The 16,307-nt window shown below is 40.8% G+C and overlaps 1 protein-coding gene across 1 annotated transcript in view; it reads left to right on the top strand.

The window, feature by feature from the left end:
- Positions 1–2,793: 2,793 nt before the first annotated feature.
- ADGRL3 (adhesion G protein-coupled receptor L3) overlaps positions 2,794–16,307 on the top strand; it is a 792,227-nt gene continuing 778,713 nt past the window's right edge. Inside the window, exon 1 of the mRNA XM_032849431.1 lies at positions 2,794–3,281. The gene's annotated coding sequence lies outside the window, so the exon portion shown is untranslated. The remainder of the gene's footprint in view (positions 3,282–16,307) is intronic.

Here is a 16,307-nt window from a genome sequence, read left to right as displayed (position 1 = left end):
CTTTCAATTAATTATTTAACTTAATATGCTTACTTTTCAGTTACTGTGTCTCATATTTAATTACTTGTTTAAATTAATATGCATATTCAGTTAGTATATTTTATATTTTGATACATTAATTTCCATTTTGAAATTAATTTGAATTCCTCTCCCATATCCTTCCAGACCTGTCAAGATATGATAAGACTGATTCTAAAAATTGGGCTGTAGGTACTATTTATTTATGTCTGCTGTTATCCCTAATAACATTTAATATCTATACAGCATCATTCATTCCACATTTTATTATTTTATTTCTTTTCTACATATATCCATTTGGGAGATGAATTGGGTAGTTTCAATTTTACCTCCTTTTGTCAAATTAGCTAGAATCTATTTCTAAAATTCTTTAAGTAACAAATGATTTCAGATGTCAGTTTACATTTTCTTTATGTAATCAGGGGAGTTTATGGATGTCTTATATTAGGCAACTTTGAGTAGCCTAATTTAAGTGTGTGAACGTCTGGTTGGTCAGAATTCAGAAATATCAGGAAATCCCCCTCCTACTTTTTTTTTTTTTTAAACTACAGTGTACTGTGGATACATAGTAATCTTATGTTATACAGATGATTAAAATTTGGAATTTGCATTTAAGAAAGATCCTATAATCTGAGGAGATATAAAGACAAGCAACTCCTTATTTTAAAAGAATAAGAAAAAAAGAACGAAATAGGCGTTATTGTAGATATACCATCAAAGTATTATGGGACTATAATAAAAGGGGTGATTATTTTGATTGGGGTTGGTGAGAAAAGGCTTTCTGGAGCATTTGGCACTAGAACTGAGCATTGAAGAACGAATGAGATATTGATAATCCCTTGTATTGGGTAGGGTCTGTTAATTCTAATGAGGTTTTAGGTTTTTCAGATGTGTTGGGATTGATTACACCTCCCAAAGAGCTCTGGAAGGGCATTAGATCATCCTGAATATATGCATCCAAATACAATTTGGATATAATGTGCTTGTTGAAGGCATATAATAAATCTTAGTTTCTCTCATAATTTTAACTCGAATTTACTGATACAGAAAATAAAACCTTAGTCTTTTCAGATCATGAAATTTTAGAGCAGGAAGAGACCTTATAAATTATATGCTTAACCCTCTCTCTCATTTACAAAGAAAGCACAAAGGGGCTCAGTAATGGACCAAGGTCACTCCGTTAACTTGAGCAGACTTTCCCCTCCATCAGAAGGCATGGCTTTGGAACTGGCACCGTTCTATATCCATTATGGTAATTTTTACTGATTATGAAATAAATTCATGAAATCCCTATGTCTGTATAACAGGATACTTTAAAGTCTTCATGAACTTGCACGTTGAGCTAAGTTTGAAGGAACGTAAAATGGACCAAAGGCAGAAAACACACCGGGACTCGGTACCTGCATAATGAAAATATGGACTAATCTGCACCTAGAAAAAGAGACACTGGCAGGACTCTCAGTCTGACGTTTACTTACTTACCTGGGGTGGCGTGGAGGAAAAGAGAAAGGGAGAGAGGAAGGGAGGAGAAGGAAGAGAGACAGAGAGACGAAGAGAGAGAGAGAGACTGAGGGAGAAGCGTGCCTCAAAGCCGGGAGGAGAGGTACCCTTTGTTCAACAAACCCTGAAAGGGAAGCCTCCCGTAGCAGCCCTCTCTCATTCCCACCTCCAAGCTTTCGCCGAGCAGCTAGGTGGAGTCCGCGCGGCGGAGCCCGCGTGCACTCCAGATCCGGGTTTTACCTGCCACCCTCATCCCCCCTCCCCGCCCCCCCGCGCGAGCCCCCTCCCCGGCTCTCGGCGCTCCTGGCGCTCGCCAAGCCGCGGCTCATTCTGGCCTCGGCTCGGGCCCCGGCTGCGTCTTCCGCGCGCAGGCTGCACGGCCCCCGCGCGCCCGCGCTCCGACCGGCTCTCGGCGCGTCGCCGGGCCGCCTGCTCGCCCAGCACCTCTCGCCCCAGTTCCCAAGAGCGGGGATGCAGATGCTGCCGCTGGTCCGGGTGGGCGCCGCCGCCGCTGCTGCTTTTCCCCGGACTGCTCGCTGCCTCCGCTTCGACAGCTGCCGCCGCCGCCGCCTGTGACTCGCCCCCTCCCCTTTCTTTCTTCTCTTTTTTGCCTCCGTCCTCTTTCTCCGGGTGTGCGCGCGCGCTGATTGCACGGTTTGCTTTGGCAGGAGCTCGCTCGTGTGTGCGCGTGTGTGAGTGTGCGTGTGTGGAGAGCGCCAGAGCCTTGCTCGCTCTCGGAGAGTCGAAGAAGAGAAAGAACCGAAGAGGCGGCGGCGGCGGCGCGGAGCTCGGGGCCGCGCGATGAAGCTCCCACATGCCCTCGGCTGCCCGGCCCGGCCGGCCAGCTAATCGGCCACCCCGCGGGCTCCGGGCTCCGCGACCCTCGGGACGCAGCCCTCAGCGGCCGGGCGCCCGCTCCACCCGCGCGCCCCCACTGTGCACCCGGGAAGGAGTTTGCGTGGCCCTCGCTCCGGCTCTCGGCGCGGGTTGCGGGCGCGAGAGGAGACCCTGCGCCGGGGGAAAACCTCGGGAGGAGGAGGCGGGTTTGACGGAGAAGCAGCCACCCCAGGCTCTCGCGGCTCCCCCTTCCTATTCCATCGCTCCCTTTCCCAAGCGGAAAGGGGAGGACGAGGAAGAAGAAGAAAAAGAAAGAGAAGGGGGTGGGGTGGGAGAACTGGATATAAAGATCGGCTGGGGGATGGTGGAAGATTTTTGGTCTCTTCAGCAGCGTCTTTTCTTAAGCGGCGGCGGCGGCAGCGGCGGCGGCGGCGGCGGCAGCAGCAGCAGCAGCAGGAGAAGCAGCCTCAGTTATGACTGCCGCATGTTAATAGCTGCCGCTCGGGTCTCTCGGCTGCTGCTGGAGACGGAGCCTGACTCCGAAGTTGTGCAACTGTGGACTGGGAGAGACATTTGAACCCTCCTCTCTCTTTGCTCGGTTTCGACCCCCTCGGTGTGTTTGGAGCGAGCGAAACGTCAAGGAAGACACGCATTTGGGTCTTTTCTTCTTGTTTCCCCCTTGCCCTTTCTCCATGGCTGTGTAGTGGGAGAAAGGGGGAAGGAGAGACTTTTTGTTGTTGTTTCTCCACCCTCCTGCTGCCTTCTCTGCGCTTTGGTATCCTTCTTGGCCGCGTGTGGCGGGGTGCCTTCTCCGGGGCCGGCCGGTCTCTTGCCCCGGGCTCCATGGCTGGATTGTGGACGCTGCCCCCGGCTGCAGGTTGTTGAGCAACTGATGGGACGATCTCAGGCACCGGCGGTTACGAAAGGTAATTTCTTCTTCTCACTCTTGCTAATAGTGGTGGCCCTGGCCCCGCGCAGGCGGTGGCGTCCGCGGGGCGGGCAGCTCCGGGGGTGCGGGCTTCACGCGCACTTACCTACCCACTCACACTCGCCCTCACACACTCGCCTGCACACACACTCATCCGATCGTGATGCGGGGTGGGAAGGGAGCCTCCTGGCTGGTGGGCACTGGGGTTTGGCACGGGTTCGAGGTTTTTCCAGCAACTGGGCGATTTGGCGGCCGAGAGGGATGGAGGGGAGAGCAGAGCCGGCGCATTCACAGTCCAACACGCTGGGAATAGAAACTGGAATTTCCACCCCGGGAATTTTCCCTCCTCTCTCACCCCAGTGTCATCGCTTGGCGGGGGCTGAAAACAGACCAGGGGGCGCCTTCTCTCCATCGGCCCGAGCTGGTGCCGCTGGAGGCGGGAGCGGGCTGAATAGCCGACAGGGACCGGGTGAGAGCTGGGCTCTGGCTGATGGGGACTGAGGGGCGGCGAGCTCACCGCGATCCTTCCCAGACGCCTGCCTGGAGCATCCGTAGGGGCCGCATTTGCCCCGGTCGCGCCCCGGAGTCGTGTAGCCGTGCTGCCTCTCCGCACCCCGCCTGTGGTGTCCCCTTCACGGCAGTTTGGTTAAGAGCTGCTTCCCCAGGCTTTGTTAGGCGGTTTTGGTTGGAGGATGCTGCTACTTTCGTGGGTGGCCCGGGGCGGCGCGGTGTTGGGAGTGGGCACGGGGCGGGGGACGGTGTTGCACGAATCCGGGCAGCTGGGATGCCAGGGCGGGGTAGGAAGAGCGTTGGTGTCCGCGGTCGACTGGGTTACAGGTAGGAGGGCAGGCGCCCCGGAGCTTCCAACGGGAGAAGGGGACGCTCGGGCTGCAGCGGAGCGTCAGTGCCACCGCGCCTCCGCCACTGGGCCCCGGTCGGAGCTCAGGGGCTAAGCGTGCCAGCCCCCCAGCTATAGGTGGGTGGGTGTAGATGTAGGGGTGGGGGCGACCTCTGCTACCAGGGTCAGTTGGCTGTGCGGTCGGCGTGTGCGTGACAGTGTGTGCGCGTTCCTGCGCGCTCCGGGGATGGCCAGGAGATATTTGTGGAGATGGTAGAGCTGATGCTACTTGAGCTGAGAGCTTGCTTATCGAAATCGCCTGGGATCCGCTTAACTAGAAAATCTGGTTTGAGGAGGCCGCGGGGCCCCATAAGGGCTGCGAGGCAGCCTCACAGTGTCACCTCTCCCCAGTGAGGAGCACTTCCGCGAGATGAGTGCGGCGCGTGTCTCTGGTGCAGCGCTCGACGCACCCCAGATTGGCCCTGATGAGGACCAAGGGATAGAACAGTCATCTCTAGACCAGATTGCACTAACCGAGTCAAGCCATCACAACCCCTGGTCTCTGGAATTCTCCGGTCACTTCCCTCGCTCTGATAGAAACGTGGGCTGCCTTATTTATGGCCCAGAGATATCATAGCAATTGGGCGAACTCTAGGTGTGAGAGCCACCTCTGGGTGTCTCCTCCCTGTGTGTGATCCTGCCTGCGGTAGTTGGAGCACATTGTAAATAACGGTGTAAGCATCCCTGCCACACTCTCCTTTAGAGCCCAACCTGGTGGTGTGTCTTGTGTTTACTTTCCTGGGTGGATTACTCACTAGGAAGTATAAGCCTTCTTGCACGTCTGATTTTACATCCTTCCAGCCAGCTGCTGGGGAAATGAGGAGACGCATAGACTCTGGCAGGAAGGAAAAAATGCCTTCTGTGTTTTGCTCTGGAGTAAATAGGCGGTCTGCTAATTTAGTGTCATCTGGGCTATGGACACTAGTTAAAGAATGTCATTGTAGAATCTACAAAGAAACACTTCTTTAGTAATTTTTCACTTGGAAAGTGTTCTTCATTTCCCTATGAGATTAAACAGAATTTAGCCAGATTTCCCTGATACGTTTTTCAGTCTGTAATGGTACTGAGTGACCTGGAGTTCTGGTGCCCAGTTTGTCCGTATGTGGATTATAGATAGAATTGTCCGTTCTTTTATAGCAGCACCAAGAGGTTTTCGAGTAATTTGTGTAGGAGCTAAAAGGATATTTGTGTTGAAATACCTCTCAACTTTGTTTCACTCTTTTTTTTTGTTTTTGTTTTGTAATCAAAGCATGGGTTAAATAATGTGCGAAGATAAACAGTTTTTAAAAAGTTAAAAAGCTAAACTGCTTTTCAGTTTCAATAATTAAAAGCTACTGAATTCCTTAGTTGTGGATTATCTCTGACTGCTTCGGTGTTTGGTGCAAATGACTGTGTTCTATTTTGTTTTTAAAAGTATCGCACTGTAATGTAAAATGGTACTTATTTTCTAGGTAATATAATTTCTAGATCTTTTTTAAGATCTTGACTTCTTGAAAGAGCTTAAGCTGATAAAAAAAGAATACAGAATCGTTGATGCTTGACTTTGTTATATTTTTATGCACTATTGGTAGTGGCTGTCATCTTAATAGAAAACTTAGAGAACTGTGATTTAATTTATGAGAATCTAGCTTCATATATTTGTCTCATTTCTAGAGGGTATGTGTTACAATCTCTACATTTGTAAATATTTCTGAAGATTAAAGAACACGCGTCCTCTCATTTTAGAAGACATAACCACAATGATTCCCAGTCCTTACAATAGAAGATTTGATCAGATCTGTTCTTTGTTTCCTAGCAGCATGTGTTTCCTAGCAGTCATACATTCCACAGGTCCTGGTGTCATTAGAACTGTGTCTGTTAGCGTATTGTGCTGTCTTTAGCTGAAGGTGAATGTGTCAGAGTGCTTGAATGCCATGCCATTAGCACTTCCATATCTCTAAATATTCAATAACCTGCTCCATTGGTGTATATGGTTGTCTGGACTATTTCTATAAACTCGGAGGGGAGGAGTGATTAGTATAAAGGTTTATGTGAAATATGCAAATATTTCTTAGACCTGATAGGCTGAGTCGGGCATCCCTGGCCTGAAGAGTGATAAATCAGCATGTGATTTGCCTGATGGGTAAATGCTTTTGATGTCTCATTTTAAGTGGCTTGGTGTGATTATCCTTCAGATTGAGAGCTCTCCTCAAAAATATGAATGGAAGGTTTTCTTAATGGTATTCTTAGAGTTTGGAGATTTAAATATTCCTTTCCACGGGGAATAATAGCAAGTATGAAATGTGCTGGCTCCAGCTACTGTGGCTGGCATTGTTTCTAGTAATTAAGAAAGACAAATTTTTTTTATGGTCTTGATTTACCTTTAATTCTTTGGTGAGATACAGCCTAGCAAATCCTAAGCAAGAGATTTAAAAATGTTATAAAAGCAAACGGATTGAAGATCGTCAAATAATATAATGCTAAACTCAGTTCTATTTCAGATTTCATTTGGACCACTTTAACCACTGGTTGAAACTCTGAAAAGGACTGCCAAGTAGGAGTGACAGTTCATTACAAGTGGGGCATTTTTGCCCAGAAATCAGCAAGGAAAACTGATTGATTTTTATATTTAAGAACAAAGAGCAATTTTTGAGAAATACTGTGCAACCTAAATTTAGCATGGTGTGGATGGCTAGAACAGTTGGAATTAGAGGGAGGTGATCTTTCCTTAAGTTTTGCAAATGGCTATTTTCCCTTGGATTTCTTAGATTTGCATTACATTCAAATATGGATTTGTTCACCTAGGGAGAAACCCTAAGGACAGAGGCTATATTGTAGTTTAGCCTTTGTTTGCTTTCAAGGACATATTTACACTTAGACTATTATTGCATTTATGTCTTATTTTTTATGCAAATGAATTTCTTTATAGACTATTTTATAATAAAATATAAGTTAAAAGAGTCAACCATGAGTAGGATCCCCCTGACATTTTCCCTTTGTTATCTCCATTTGTGTGTGTTGTGTATATGTGTTGTCGTTGATAAGTGGGGAGAAGAATCCTCATTTTTCATTCATTGTGATTTTATGGGCCGGTGTGAGAAAGTAATGCGAGCGTGCGTCTAGGTAGCATCGATGAGTCCTAAGATGTGCGTATACCCTCCCAAAACCTTTTGATGTCATTCTGTCTGAGTATTTTTGTGGCCCAATAAAATTAATTCTACAACTGCATAAGTAACCAGGTATGACATTTTTCTTAGAATTGTGACGTGTGCTTATGTACTAACAAATATGTAAAAGAGTTAACCATCGTACTCAGAATTAATTGGAATTCTCCATTTGTTTTAGGGAGTGGGTGAAGAGGGAGACTTCTTTTATTTGATCGTAACAGTCTAGAGATCTTAATAATTTATGTCTTGCTTATGTCTTATTGACAGAGAAAACAAAAATTTAGTTGAATATTAATGAATTTCTTCATAAGAGTGATTACGTATACATACCAGAAGAAGTTAACATTTGGTCCCTATTATTCAAGAATCTAAATGGAATGATGTTGGTGATAATTCTGTTTATTGTGAAAATTATTTCTGAGATGGAAAATTAAATCCCCCAATCGAGTATTTCTTTTTGGTAAAACTTGTGGGCCAGTTATTTTGTGAAGCAGGTAGTTCTCTCTTCTCAAAATGAGTTCAGGGGATATGTGTGGGTCCCTGAGACCCTTTCAGAGAACGTGTGAAAGGAAAAAAATTTTGTAGCAATGTTATGTTGTTATTTGTCTTTTACTTTCATACCTATAGAAGTGTACCTTGGAGTTTTCCAGAAGGCATGTGACTATGATGACATCATTGCCCTGACGGCATATGGCATGTGTGCTTGTATATTCTTGTATTTTAAAATTTTCCCAGTTTAACTATTAGTTCATAAATATTGATAGCTATAACCAACATATTAAAAAGTTGCTTTATGTCATCATTTTTTTAAGCATGTGAAAGGGTCCTGGGACCAGAAAGTCTGAGAACCACTGGTATTGACTTTTCCAAGATCTGTCTCTTGTACTTACTCCTTGTACCCCATCTGACCATATAAGGAGTCATCTAGGATAAGAAAATAAGACTGCTCACACTTTAAAAAGACACAAGTAGGTTGGATATTTTATTACTTGACATTTTCAGTTTTCTTTTTCCAATGTAGAAAGCTTGTTTTTAGTTTTTTGTTGGTTCCCAGTTACTGAAATAGAAACTTTAAAAATGCAGGTCTCCAGCCTGATTTGCTGACAATAGCAGAGGAGCTACTGGAAATATTTAAAATCTGGGCCCCAGGTCTTGATAGTCTCATATCTGGAGAGACAGAATGGTGTGGTGATGAAGAGAAGAGATTTTGTGGTGTGTTTGCCTAGGTTTGATAAATTATTTGACTTTGGGTAAGACACTGGATTTCTTAATGCCTCAATTTCCTGATGTATTTTAATGGACATACAGTTGTTCTTAATTCATAGATTTTTGTAAAGATTTAAAGGGAAAGGACATGCAAAGTCCTTAAAACAGTTCTGGGCACATAATAATTGAGATGAACTATTTGCTACTGTCATTATTATTATTTTTACTAAGTCTCAGGAGGGTCCCAGGAAACTTTAATCAACTTCCCATGTGATTCAATTATGTTTCACCTCATTGCCTTACAGTATGTCTTAAAATGCTGTTAAATTTAAAAATTTCATATAAAAGATAATCGTGGCTTTATTTTACCCTCCCACTTTAAAAAACCCATCGAGAGTTGTGGGATTTTTTTTTTTTTTTAAATTGCAAGAACTAAGAAAATACCTTTCTTAGCTTGGGCTAAGTTTAAAGTTGTGTAGAGAGTGAATGCCCAATTAAAACTAGATTTCAAAGACCCTAATTGAATATTTATGTATCTTGGGAATTATTAGGGAGGAAATCACTTTTCTGAAGTGATATCAAGACGACTCATTGCACTCTTAGTCTATTAATCACTATCCAAGCACCACAACAGGCTGTTTTCAGTGAAAAGGATCTTTGGGGTAATTATACAGTGTAGTTCAGTTTGTTTGTGAGTGGTAATATGCCCAATGAGTTAGGGAGGCTCCACAGAGAGATTAGTTTTACTAGATGCTCAAGTTTCACTGATGAACGGTAATACTTCTAAATGGCGCTTTGACATCTATGTGAAAACTTCAGAGAGATATTATTTATAAATTATATACATCTTGGGGGAAGATACTCCATGGCTAGTATAATTTCTGACCTAGACCTACCACTATGAAATTAGTGTTGCAGTACTTCTCATCTCTACTGTGGTTAATACTGATCAAGTATTGTAGAAACTAAATTATACTCCATCTATGGGCACTGTCCCTTATTATGAACTTCTCAGAAATGGCCTTTGGAACGGGAGGCACTTGAATACAGTCCCACCTCCACAACCTCCTAACTGTCTTCTCAAGCTGTAAAATAAAAGTAATAAAAGCTACATGGCTGGTTTGGGAAGGGGAATAGGAAGTAAATAGAAAAATGCCTGATAGAGTGAGCATGAATGGTCCCTATTACTATTAGTTACAGTATTATTAGAAATGTCCTTAAGTACCATTAGTAAGAAAATTTAGCTAAATCAAAGATCATTTTCTTAATTGAAGAGGTCTTGATGAGCTATGAAAATCAATAGCATTTTCATAAGCAGTTGAGAAAGGTTTCATGTGTCTTTTTGTCTTTCCCGTGTTCTTTTCCTCTCTTCTTTTTTAACCTCTTGTTAAGTACCTATTTTTGAGTTTTTCATCCTAATCTTAAAATGTTATGCTCTGCTACTAATTCCCCACCAAAAATCATATAATCCTGACAGGAAAATATTTTTGACAGCCACCAAGTGCTGTGTCTGAAGATTGCCTTTAAATCACGTATAAAAGTAGCAATTTAACTTAAGACATTTTAAATTAAACTCCTGATCATCTTTTCACATGGCATCAGCAGCTGTTTAAGCTTTAACTGCATCAGAATTTCCTGCGGTGTTGTAACCAAATCAAGTCATCATAAAGGTTCACGATTTAAGGATTTCTATGCTTTTAAAAGATTTATAATCCTAAAGTTCAAGTCCTTGTAAGATTGCGATAAATGTAGTCGAACCCTTAAAATTCAAATCCCCAAATTGCTTTAAAGACCTGAAGTATTGAAAGGGTCATAAATAAGCCCAAATTTTAGAATTAGCATCTGTATGTCAAGGATGATTGCCCATAAAAGAAGTTATTAAGATGGGTGACTTATACCTATAATTATCCAGCATTTATGTTAAAGCAGAAAGACTGTACAACAACAAAGTAGGTGGTAAAGATGAATGAAAAAATAAGCTGCACCTTGGACAGCTGAGTTGCTAAATTGTACCAGAATTAAGTGTTTTAAAGTATGACTCAAGAAAATGAAAGCCAAGTAGAAAGGACACCCCCTTCTGTTTGATCAGCTTGTGTTGGTGTTTATGCATCCCGCAGAGGCAGAGTGTGTTACTATTCAAGACAGCCCCAGTGGCTCCACAGTAGCCTGAGCCAGTGAGAATAGGGGAGAGACTCAAGCCCAGTTTTTGATGTTCTGCATGGGTGGGTAACCTGAATACTAAAATGCATTCCATTGACAGCTGACCCTGTAAGACGTTTTTCAACAGTCTCTTATTTTGTTTTGTTTTGCTTTGGTATTTTTTCCCCCTTTTCCTCTCCTCAAAACTCTTCCAAATACTTTTGGATGAGAGTAAATGGTCCTGACTGATGGTCATCTTTTTGTATGAGATTTTATTTCTGGCAAGAATGGAAGGCTCAACTGGTTTATATTTATGTCTTCTGTTTTTTCCAATTTTCAGTGTTCTTGATTTGTCTGTCAATGGCTGATGGTGGCTGTTTGAACCTTGACTCAGAATACTGATCATGACTTCAAGGAGTGGACAGAGAGTCTATTGAGACATAGTTTTCTGTTAACATGTACATCTATAGGCTTTCTTCTTCATATTGGCTTTACTTGTTCAGCTGAATTTGTCTGTTGAGTTTTAATCATATTATTAACTGTAGTTGACTTCGGAAGAACAGTTTAGGCAACCGTTTTCTTTTAAAATAATGCACAGTCATTTGAGTTACAGGTATTTTCAGTGAAATTTCATTTTAATTTTCAAGAATTTTTATGTGTGACAGTTAAATATTATTTAAGTCATTCCAAAATTCTGCATATTTTATAACATTTCAATTATCTTATGGACCTAAATTCAACTTACAAGATTTAGTAAAATGAATGTATTCATTATCTCTTTTAATTGCACAGACACCTCCAACTAGCTTTAGGCTAAAATGATTAATTTATTGGGAGGTTATTACGTTTCTTACCTAAAGAATCTTAGGCATTGGAAAAAAAAAAAAAATAGCACCCTGAATACCACTAGGATTCTCTCCAGATGAATGCCCCATTTCCTTCTCTTTGTTACCACCTTTCCTTCTCTTTGCCTACTGGATCCTTTCCCTTTGACCATGGTCTGAATTTTTGGTACCCGGTATCAGTCTACTCTCTTCAGCTTAGTGGAGTCAGTAGTGAAATTGTAGATCCTTTGTGGACAGACACCTGGTTAACTTGAAGAAGGAAAGACTCAATTAAAAAGGCAGTTAAAACCTGAAAGTTCACTGTGGTGATCCTTTGTTAGCTGAGACAGATCAGACATTAGGAGAATTGGCTAGGAAAACCATTAAAAATGGGTTTTATTCTCTTCCTGTATGTGACCAAGGTGATTTTGGAAAATGCTTCCCTACTTACTTGGCCCAACAAACACATGCAAATCAAGGGATTCAAATCTTTAGGTTCAAGAACACCTGTGAAACTGCCTGAGTTGTCAAGGCAATGCATATCTGTAGAGCCACCAAACATTTGAAAGATGTTACTTTACTTAAGCAACGTATGCCGTTCCTTCATATGATGGTAGAGTTGTCATTGTACAGTTCCAAATAGGGGACTGGACATAGGTTTGGTGGCAGATAGAGTGCTGAATTTTTGCATATGCTTAAAAATGTAGAGGAACACTGATCTTAAATGTAAGTGTAGGTTTAAATGTAAATTATTTAGACATTGAACATAACCAGGTGAACAGAGCTCCCAAGATGTGCCATTAGACACAAGAGTTAATGGTTAAATTAACTTATGAATTAGCTCCACCAGTCACATTATGAGGGTTCTTACTGAAAAGGAACAAAGTTTCTAAACCACATGTAGAGGTTGCACGAGAAAAAAATTATCCCGGAAGGAACTGAAGAAACAAAAACTTACGGCATGCGAATAAATACATTGTAAAATAAATGCAAATATATATAAAAGCAGAAAGGTGGGTTTGCAGATGTGAATCCATCCATTAGAGACATCTAATTGTTTTACACTTGTTAGTATACTCATTATGGCATGCTATTATATTTATTCAAGTAAACCTTATGTTTAGAGGCAGAATATTCAAAAGCACATCAAATAGGACATTTCATATAATTTATTAACTGTCTAAAGGATCCAATGAAAATATACTTCAACCTGTCCAATAATAATGTTATCCATATGACAGGCATTATTCAAAATAATGGATCCATTATTATTAAAAGTAGAGTATGGGTAGTGTTTAATGCTGACACTTGACCAGCTCAAATAAAATGATGCTTTAGAAGTATTTTTTGTAGACTTTGGGAAACCTTAATGTACTGTTGTTTATTTATTTTTTTATTCAAAATGGGAAGTATTGACTTCATTTTTTTAGTACCAACTGAATATAAGTAGTAACATACGAAGATAATTTGGGAGATTTTTAAAGGTTAGTATAAAACTTAATTAGAAGAACTCCCATGTACCTTCCTCATTGTTGCATATCCTTGAAGAAGAAAGAGCACTAAAAATTAGTAGTCTGTCAACATTGTGTTTTTCTGAATTGACATTATTAAGCAAACTTTGTGAGTATTTCTTTCTTTGGTGCATTTTATTAAATGTGTGATCGTATCTTGGTGAAATAGCCTGCTGGGCTGCAGACAGTAAGGTTCAAAATGAAATTTGCTTAGAGCCTCTGAACAGACATTTTTCAGTGAGACCTTTTTTGAATATTGGATGATAGTGAGATTGCAGTGGTGTGTATGTGTGTTTTTTTCCTTGAATATAAGGAGTGTTGAGATAGAGCAACAACACAAAAGTAATGAGGTATGAAAGAAAGCTTTAGGTTTGTAAATGAGAAATTAACCTACTTTATTAAAAATGAATGAATGATTTGTATGAGGGACTATGTATCTTTATCAGAGGATGGTGTGGTGGTCTGTCTCCCTTGGTTTAGTAATCTCACTGTGTTAACTTCCTTCCTGCTTACTCTCTCTTAGCTTGGTAGATGTTATTCTGGAATTGTTGCTCTTATCCCAGTGTTCATCATGTATGTAAGCTCTTTTAATCCTACTTGGGTGCCCTTAGTATCTGCATTTTGATTTCCACTCATCCCTCCCAATGCAGCTCATTCTAAATTCTGAACAAACATATTTTAAAAAGTTGTTTTTTTTTTTCTTTCTGATTATAGTACTTGCTCATGTTGAATACTTGTGAAATATAGAGATGCATAGAGTCAAAATAGAAATCACCCTATATATCATAGTGGTACATTTCAGTGTTCACAGGTGTTATTTCACACATATTTTAACTTGATAATCCACATATTCTATATATTATATGTATTTTATGTGTACGTGTGTTTGTTTTAGTAGAATTAAGGTTAAACCATATATACAGTTGGTGTAATTCTCCCTAAATTTCCCAATGCCATTCAATTTTTTGAAAGCATCATTTTAAATATTGTACAATGTTTTGTAGAGTGACACATTATGATTTACTTAAACATTTCCTTATCTATGTGGATTGTCATGTTTTTCTAGGATAAGTAATGTTAAGTTTGTTTCATTTTCTGGTGATTTCTTTCTTTCTTTTTTTTTTTTTTAAAGATTTTATTTATTTATTTGACAGAGAGAGATCACAAGTAGGCAGAGAGGCAGGCAGAGAGGGCAGGCGGGGTGGGGGGGAAGCAGGCTCCCTGCTGAGCAGAGAGCCCGATGTGGGGCTCGATCCCAGGACCTTGGGATCATGACCTGAGCCGAAAGCAGAGCCTTTAACCCACTGAGCCACCCAGGCACTCCTTTCTGGTGATTTCTGTAGCACAGATTCATTGAAGTACAATTACTATGACAGAGTAAAAAATACCATTTGACTTTTACTGCTTGGTTACCATGATCCACATGCATCGTTTTTGTCTGAGCGTAAGTGGTCCCCCTAACTTGCTGGAAATTCTTTCATGAGAATTTTTAACTCTTGGTTATGGATAATTAGTTATTACTAACTCTAGGTTATTATATTCTTAGTAAAGTTAGTAACTCACTGTTCGGTAGTTTTTAGGAATTACTAACTCATATATATCAATGTGTAAAAGCTGAGGTCAGTAAAATAGTAATAAAAAATGAAATTTACTGGCTATTAACATTTAAATAAGGGACTGTGCCTGATGTCTTTGGATTTAATGTAATATTAAAACAAAACCATACAATGAAACTGATTTATGAAGAATTGAAAAGTTCACCATCCAGTTTATGTTCCCATAAACTTTCTTAGTTTTGTTCTCTGCTCTGAATAGGTCTCTTCTCTCACAAGTTCATCTAAAGCATCAGCTTAACAAAGATCTTCTCTACCAAACCCATATGGAACAGGAACAATGGAAGGCTTGGTTTGGGCTTCTTAAAAATTTAAGTATGAAAAGTAGAGGTAAATTTAATCAGGAAACATATTTAAAGTAAATGAAGTTTGTTTATAAGAGGAGAAAGAGGTCAGTAAAGAAAAGTAACTAACCAGCACATTGTGGCTCATAATTAGCGAACATGAACATGAACTCAAGTTTTGTTATTAAGTTCAATTAAAGATGTGCCCGTAAGAACAAAAGTGAGTGATAAATTATGAGGTGTTCAGTAGCTCTACTTAGAATGGAAGAAGAAAACAGCAGGTGTATATTGCAACTTTTTATAATTTTTAGAGTGATGGCAATACCTATTGAGTTTGATTTCAGTAGTCCTTTTTTTGGTCAAAAGGACTAACAGCTCTGGGGCACCTGTGGCTCAGTCCTTAAGCATCTGCCTTTCACTTTTAGCTCTGGTCATGATCCCAGGGTCCTGGGGAGCCTGCCACTCCTTCTGCTTGTAGTCCCTCTCTTTCTGTTTCTCTCTCTGTCAGATAAATAAATAAAATCTTTAAAAAACAACGTGTACTTTAAGTATAATTTTGTAACTTCTGGTTCCAGTCATAAAGGTAGAAACGTAAGGTACATTCCTAGCAGTCAGATTGGTAACCAGTTCTTACTTTACTTTCTATATTTTCTTTAAATCTACACTAGAACATATTTATAGGACAGAGTTTAAAGCTTGATTAATAAATGAATATATAACTGCATAAGTGTGCTTTATGGACTTAGAAGAAACAATTGAACATGAAAGCAGTGTTTGAAGTTACTATTGCAAGATAAGTTCAAGTACCATTGAAAATTGCTCTGGACCTGCATATGAAATAATAAAGGCATAGAAGCAATCTTAAAAGGCACACTCTAGCACACTTTGTTTCCTCAAAATAAATATTAAATTGTTGTTGATTAACAGCTCCCTGTTTGCTAATTAGCAGGTATAAGATTTTAGTTATATGAGGAATTTCTAGCCATCTGCTGTGTGATATTGTTAACCGTAGTGACAATATCGTACTGTACAATTAAAAACCTGTTAAGAGGGTAGATCTCATGTTCAGTATTCTTACCACAATAAAGTAAAAATTAAGTTCTCAAGAACTGAAGTGACATGTCCAAAGTGACACGGCTGGTTTACAGCATATAGCATAGCATATGTGCCTTTTATTAAGGAATTTCTCAGTCTTGTACTTGAGTGTTCTCATTTTTGATTTTAGGCATGGTGGTGTCACTGTGTAGCTGATCACACCGGTCTTATAACTTCTTTAGGTCTGTTTCATTTGTAAATTGTGGATAGGACTGGGGGTTCTTTCTCTAAAAGCATCCGTGAGGTAAAATAAAATGGTAGAGCTCATTAGTATAGAATACTTGTACTAGCAAGTTGGTATTTCAAGA

Source organism: Lontra canadensis, unplaced genomic scaffold, assembly GCF_010015895.1.
Source record: "Lontra canadensis isolate GAN:19392208 unplaced genomic scaffold, GSC_riverotter_1.0 scaffold1, whole genome shotgun sequence".
NCBI lineage: Eukaryota > Metazoa > Chordata > Mammalia > Carnivora > Mustelidae > Lontra > Lontra canadensis.
This window is presented reverse-complemented; position numbering and strand designations above follow the sequence as displayed.